The following is an 8,194-nucleotide window of genomic DNA, read 5'->3' as shown; positions in this document are numbered from 1 at the left end:
AGCCATTTTCTTCAAAACTCCATTTTTGCACGTTCCTTCCACTTTGTATGTTTCCTTTCTGTCCTCTAAGCCATTCCTACCCTATAAAGCCTGAAAATACTCAACACATGGATCACGGCATCGAATGGTAATAAAGGATAAGTAAAATTAACATTTTTAAGGCCTAGGAAACATGTTTTCACATTTATCACAGAATATGGAAGGAATTGTAAAACCATGCAAATTATATGAATAAGTGGGTGAAGAATTAATAAAAACACTCAATTGAGCACAAGATGAATAATAAAATAGTGGTTTATCAGCCTCCCACACTTAAACATTAGCATGTCCTCATGCTTAGCTCAAGAGAAATTGAAAAAGAGTGAAGGTAGATTGGTGGAATCTATGCAATGCAATCTATCTAAATGTAAGCTACTTAAATGAATCATGCAATTCTAATTACTATCCACTTATATACACATAGAGCTTACATGTGGTTATATTGGGTCAAATTTTTCAAGGAATCATTTATGCACAATAAAGAGCCAAGCCATATTAAAATATGTTCACAATTGAGTTGAGTTAACCAAAAGATTTGACAAACTTGCAAGACAAGCAATAATTAAACATGGATATATGGAATTGAGCTATTGAACCCTTACTGGATTTGTGTTTACACTCTAATCATTCAGTGTTTGGGGTTAATTACTTTATTCTTCTCTAGTCATGCTTTCTAAAACTTTGTTCTTCATCTAACCAATCAACAAATATTTAATGTACATATGAAAACATCATGAGGTCTTTTTCAAGATTGTAATAGGGCTAAGGTAAAGGTGAGGGCATATATATAAGGCTAAGTGAGCTATAAATTGAATCCTTGATTAGTCTAAGATCTCACCTAATATATACATACTCTATACAATTAAAATTATGCTTAGCTTCCCATAATTTTCCCACTTTTTTATCACATACTCATGCATCAAATTATTTTTAATTTTATCATATGTGCATTGATCTTTTTACTAAACTCATTATTGGGGTAATTTTGTTCCCTTATTTATTTACTTAATAAATAAATAAATATATATATATATATATATATATATATATATATATATATATTAACATAAAATATCAATGCACATGGTACTTTAATTATTTAAGTCTCACATGAGCATGCACCCAAATTCTAAATAATTTTATCAATTGAATGCCTTTCCTATCATCCCATGTTCTCCCAGTTTTCCCACACTTAGTGGATGCACAATCTCTACCTTAAGTTAACCAAGGATTCAATTTGGGATATTTAATTTATTTTTCCGTTTAAGGCTAGTGATGTGGTTATAGAACATAATAAATGGGGATTAAAAGGCTCAAGGTGGCTAACAAGGGTGACGTAAAAGGTAGGCTTATTTGGGATAAGTGAGCAAAAATTCAAATAATGGCCTCAATCATATGCAAGTATGTAAATACATTCTATGTTGGACATATAGACTGAAACAAAGTAAAGATTGCAAGCATAGACAAGGGCAAAACACACAGGAATGAAAATTATGGTTAAATGTAACCATGCAATTAAGCTCAAAAACTCACGGGTTGTGTGTTCTTTGGCTCAAAAACCATATATCAGTTATGTATATCATGCAAGTAGAAATCAAGAGTTTCCATTCAACTCAATGTGAATCTTTGAATGGCTCATATAAAAATAAGTATATTCTTTGAAAAATGTTGTCAATTTATCAACATTTATTGCTATATATATATATATATATATATATATATATATGGTAGGTGGATTGTTGTGATTCTGAAAAACAAAAAATTTTTAGTTTACTCTTTATTTTCAATTAAACCAATTCTCATATGCTAAAAGGGTAAACTAAACTAAATAATCCATATTTTCTATATCACAACTAATAAGCTAAGAGTGCAAATTAAGCTAAATATCTAAGATATATACAGCCCAAGTGCAAAATGTAATAAAGTATAAATAGGCAAAAATACAGTAAAAAAATGTGCAAGTACTGAAAGACAAATAAGATAAGATAAAATAAAATAAAATACAGAAAATAAACAAAATAGGATAAAAAGAGTCTGAAAGTAGTTCACCAAAATAAAGTTCGCCAGAGATGGTGACCTCCCCACACTTAAATAATAGCATCGTCCTCGATGCTCAATCAAGCTGGGTGTGAAGAAGCGTCATCTCCGGAAGGATGTGCTGCTGGTGTCTCTGTGGGCTCTGGTAGTGAGAGTGCCTGAGGCTCTGCCTGTATAGGTGCCTGTGGGTCTGCCGGCTGTGTCTGTTGAGGTTTCTCATGCTGGGGCTCCGCCTGCTGGTGTTCTGCCTACTGGGATGCTACCTGCTCATCCTCTGCACGTGCCTCCTCCTCATGATCATCCGCCTCCTCCTCAGATGGCTCCGATGGTGTGTCAGGCTCGGAGGAGATGTCAGGGTTGCCTGACTAGATCATCAGCTTCAGATGCTCATAACGCCGCTTGTCGCGGCGCTCCATCCGATCCAGCCGCTCAAAGAGGCGGTGCACTAAGTGGTAAATGGGCTGGGAAGCAGGTGAGGGTGCTGTGGATGTGGGTGATGCAGCAGGTGCGGCAAGGGCAGCAGAAGGTGTGGCTGTATCAGCGGAGGCAGTAAGAAAAGGCAGTCTGTAGCCTAGAGCTGTGAACTTCCTGCCATGTGGGATGATCTTCTTGTAGTCGGCTGCTGGTGGTTTCTCATCCTCAGGCTTCTAGGGTACCTCAGCTCGGCAGCCTAATTGGGTAATCAGATATGGGAAGGGCAGAGTGCCTCTAACATGAACTTTAGCCATGGAGTGCCTGATGAACCGGGGAAGGTACAGGTCCTTGCCTTCCATCACACACCAGATAAGAGTAATCATGGCGGCTGGCACCTTAGTCTATTGAGTGCTCGGCATCACATAGTCGCTCAGAATTTGTTGCCAAAGCCGAGCCTCATCATTCAGATAGATGATCTTGATGCCTTTAGGGTTTACTGTCGACTTACCCATAACCCATGGGACTGCAGGATCAATAGCTATAGTGCGCTTCACTGTTTCCCAATTAAAATGCATAAACCTCATATCTTCCTCAGCCTGGTGGTAGCCATCTGGTTTATCTGATTTAGGCTGGAAGTTGAGGATGTCCTCGATGGCCTCTTCAGTGACTAAGATCTGTTTTCCTCTGAGTTGTACTGCATCCAGGGTCGATTTATAATAGTTGCAGTAAAATTCCCTGACCCAAGATGCATTAACCTCAGTCAAATTCCTTTCCGGAAAGAACCAGCCTCTCTGTCTTATCTGTTCTGTAGTGTACTGTTGTAGTTCAGCTGGAATCCTGAGGGTCTTTTCCAAATATAGGTGCCTGTTAGTCCCAAAGACCTCATATTTCAGTTCACAGTATCTGTTTACGAACTTAATCGGATTAGTGGCAGGCACTAGTTGATCTTCCTTTTCTTGCGGAGTAAAATTTTTCTCCCGCCAGGAATCATCATGCAGTATATCTAGGATAGCCATAGAGGACTCTCCTCTTTTCCTTTTGCCTGTGCCTGCTTTAGCTTTTCCTTTTCCTTTAGGGTCAAACATCCTGAAAAGCAGAGGTTCCAAGATACAGTTTATAAAACTAAAGCAGGAAAACAGGTAAGCAAATAGTATTATAGCAATATAAGCATAGATGGCCAAAAGAGAGATAAAATAGTAGTATAAGCATGAAGTTAGTTAGATAGATGTAGAATTTTGGATTGTATGCAAGATAAGATTCAAAGAATTTTAAGTAGAAAGCACAATCCAAAAACTATTAAATGAAATGCAGAATGCTTGTTAGTCAGTGAACAACAATAAACATGCCTTGAAATGGGTTGAAGGTAGTTAGTTGAAAGCTAAGAGAGAAGTTAGAAAGTTAATGAAGTTAAGAGTTAAAAAGTGAAGTTAGAGTTAGTGGCATGGTATTGTGGTTCCTAGCTAACAAGGATTGCATAAACTTGAAAAACAAGTAACTCACATTCAAGCAGATATTGCAGATTATTGATGGTAAACATGAAAATAAAAGAAGCATAAAAAGGATTAAGAATCAGCAATAATGCAATTGAAGTTGGAAGGGAACCAAAAGAGATAGTAAATGCTAGCCCAGCATGTCATGAGGTGACATTGGTTTAAACCAAGGAAAGCACAATGTGAAAGTACCAAAGGCGAGTCATGAATAGCAGTTAAATAAGACTGGTATTTTGAAAAAAAATTGGGCAGTATTCCGGCTGTAAAAGGAACGTTCCCGGAGAATTAAACAACATAATAATGCAAGTAGCAGCATGTTTAAGCAAGATTAGCAGCTTATATGAACCTAGAACAGGTAAGACCAAAAATAACAAGTATAAGCAATAAGCAATTTTAGCCAATCCAAAACAGCAATAATCAGGTATATGTAATCAGCCTGGCTTTAGCAAATTCAGAAAGCAAGCAAGAATTTAGGATATGGATGCAATGTATTCAGCTTACTGAATCAACGAGGATAAAGCAAATGTCAATAAGAATGCGAATGTATGTGCAGTTATATAGGCATGGGTAACACTCACTTAAGATCCGATGAAACAAAATAGTATCGAACAGTAATGGAACAGCAGTGAATAGCAACATTAACAGTAAAGTAATTTTAAAATTGCAAAACAGATAAAGCAAATAGCAAGAACGGCACAATTATCAGACCTAAATCCACCAACCATATCCTAGCTACCTAACCACCTAAAATCCACTACGAACATGCATCTCTAACTATCCTAATTTGAATAGAATTGAAAAATATGCAACTTAACTAACTGGAACGGGAAGGGAATCGGAGTGCAGTAGAACCTGGTGTGCGCAGTGAAAGAAATTGAACAAAGAGAGAGGATAGTGGTATGGTGGTGCTAGTGGGCGGCACGGCGGCGCTGGGAGTCCCGTGGTGGTCCTTGGTGGAGGCAGGGGGTGAAAGAGGGAGAGGAAGAGAAGGGAGGACGGGCAAGGAGGGGAGGGTGGCGTTGGGGTGGTGGTGGCCGGCGATAGGGTGCGGCGGCGGGGTTTGGTTCGGCAATGGGGCAGGGGGCAGTGGGGGTTGAGAGGCGGAAAGGAGAAGAGGAAGAGAAGGGGGGAAAAGAGGGGGGTGAGGGCGGTGCGGCGAGGGGTGGCGACGGCGGTGGCGCGGTGGCTGGGTCGGCGGTGGTGGTTAGGGGGGTTGGAGGAGAGGAGAAGACTATAAGGGATGGGGGAAAAAGTGAGCACGCGAAGGCTAAGGTTTCCGCGTCAGGGGGGGTTAAGTGATTTCAAATCCACGCGAACGCATGGATCACGCGAAAGCGTGGATGGGGCGGAAGTGCAACGACGCGAAAGCGTCATTGACGCAAACGCGTGAATGAGGGATAATGAAAATGACGCGTACGTGTGAAGCATGCGTTCGCGTCAATTAGGATTGTGCTAAACGCACAAATCCAGTGTCATTTTGGCGCAACTCTCTATTTCAATTAAGGGGGAAAAAATTTTCATGCGATGCGTACGTGTCGCCCACGCCCACGCGTGGTGTGTATAAGGAAAAATGGCGCATACTCGTCATCGACCCGCACGCGTGGCCCAATTGTGCCTAACGTATACCAGCCACATGATTCCAGCCCAACTTTCTGGGCGTTGGATTGTGACACCGATTTGGAATCGACGCCCACGCGTGACCCATACGCACGCGTGGTGTGGGTTTTTTTTTTATGTTTTTTATGGTATGCAGAATGCAAAATGCAGATGCTGATGCTATGCATGAACTCTAAGAAAAAATAGAATAATGATAATAAAAATAAAATTGAAGCAAAACGAAATAAAACAAAGACTAAGAAAGAACGATCATACCATGGTGGGTTGTCTCCCACCTAGCACTTTTAGTTAAAGTCCTTAAGTTGGACATTCTGGTGAGCTTTCTGTTATGGTGGCTTGTGTTTGAATTCATCCAGAAATGTCCATCAATGTTTACAATTCCAATAGCCTCCGGGGTCCCAAACTAGGCACATAAAGCCTTCGAGTAAGTTAAAACAGGTTTTCAGGCTCTAGGAGTGTTGATTATCAGAGAAAATTCTAGGATCCCAAACCTTGCTTTTGTACCCGTCTTTGTCTTGATCTACATTTTTCCAGCTGGGCGGTACGGAATTTGAACTCTCACTAAGATGACCAAACATCTTTCGAGACCCATTCAATCGGACTCAATACCAATCCTTGCACCTCAAATTGAAGCGTGGAGCCTTATTGAATCTTGCATACCAACTCTGATTTCGAACTATTTCCCTCTTACTCTTAAAGTCACAAAGAGCTCTAAGATGGCCATCTGTTTCAAGCAAACCATATTCAAGTGGAAAAGTAAAGATAAAGGCTAAGGATTTTACCCACTTGAAGTTTGTATTGGGTGGTAATGGCCTTGGGATAGGTGTTTCCAGTGGTCTTGCAACTCCCTTGTATTCTTCTGTGAATTCTTCCACTTCTTTGCAAACTTCTTCAACTGCAACCACGTCTTGATCAAAGTCTTTGATTTCTTCCTCATCACTCAAGTCATAAGTTGGAGGTTGAGAATAGTCTACCTCCGTATCATCTCCATATTCACTTGGGGAAGATTCTTCCATCTCAAAGAATTCACTTGCGGATGCAAGTTCATTACTAGGAGAGCTTGATTCATGATTATCATTACCAAGGAAACTAGCTTCTTGAGCTATTCCGTCTAGTTCTTCATAAGATACATGCTTTGGGGGTTGTGCACTATCCTCCTTAGCATCAATTGCAAATTTCTTGGTGGAATTCTCCACAATTCTTGATTCACATGGAGGTTCAGCATCTCCTAAATCTTCAACCAATTCTTCTTCATCGATAATTCCGGCTTCCTCCACTTGTTGCAATACAAAGTCATGCTCCTTACTATCCACCAGAGTTTCTAGTATCTCCTTCATGCTACGTTCTCCATTAGATTGTCCACATGAAGCCATGGGGGTTCCTTGAGTGTCCGAACATCGGGAAGCTAACTGATTGGTCACTTGCTCCAATTGGTGAAGGGTTGCATGGAATTTTTCCACTGTTTCCTTGAGACGCTCCTGTGATTCTCGGGTCGATGCATATGGACATGGTGCATATGGAAGTGGTGGTTCTTGGGAGTAATTGGATTGGAACTGGGGTGGATAACGGTTAGGGTCATATGGAGGTGAATGGTGGTAGGTGGCTTGTGAGTGTGGTGGTTCAAAGCTCTGTTGAGGAGGTGGTTCATAGGCATATGATGGGGCTTGTTGGTAACTACAAGGGGGTTCACTATATCTATTATCTTGGCACGCACCTCGAAATGGCTTTTGACCATAGTAATTTGGTGGGTGTTAGTTGTCACGAAAGGGTCCACCATAACTATTGTCTTGGCATGCATTGTGGGATGGACGTTGTCCATGGTACTTTGGAAGGTGTTGCTGCCGAAAGGGGTGATCAGATCCTCGTGACTCCTTCCATCTCTGATTGTTTTGACCTTGATGCATGTTTGATGCGCATAAACTTGTTATGCTACGATTTAGGAAATTGCACAATCGGCAAAATTCCTTCCGGCAAGTGCACCGGTTATCGTCAAGTAAAAACTCACACTAGAGTGAGGTCGAATCCCACAAGGATTGGTTGAATGAGCAATTCGTATTAGAAGTGTGTCTAGTTGAGTGGAATCAAGAATTAGATGAGAGTTGTGGAATGTAAAATTGGCGGGAAACGTAAATGGCAAGAAATTGAAATTGCGGAATCTTAAATTGCATGAATTAAAGAGCAAGAAGCTAAATTGCTGAAATTAAAAGGGAATAGGGGTGATTGCATGAATTGAATTGCAGAATGTAAAGAGAAAGTGGAAATCGGAGATGGGGAATTCATTGGGTTTCAGGAGATATTGAGATCTCCGAATCAAAACATTTTTTATCTCTTCCTCAACCAATGCGTTCATTGAATTTTTGCTTGGCAATCTTATATGATTGGATCCCAATCCCTTGGCTCACCAATTCTCTCTAAAAACAAACAAATTTCCAATCCCTTGGCTTAAATGTTCATAAGAAGAGATGATGCTCGATCACTGATTATACCACACAGTTTCATGAACCACAATTTGGTAGGATTACATGTCACAATATCCATCCAAACCCCAATCCAATTCACTGTGAGAAAGCTTCTCTAGCATGAATCCTCCATTCCTT

Source organism: Arachis ipaensis, chromosome B8 (genome assembly GCF_059453495.1).
Source record: "Arachis ipaensis isolate K30076 ecotype BB chromosome B8, ASM5945349v1, whole genome shotgun sequence".
Classification (NCBI taxonomy): domain Eukaryota; kingdom Viridiplantae; phylum Streptophyta; class Magnoliopsida; order Fabales; family Fabaceae; genus Arachis; species Arachis ipaensis.
This window is presented reverse-complemented; position numbering follows the sequence as displayed.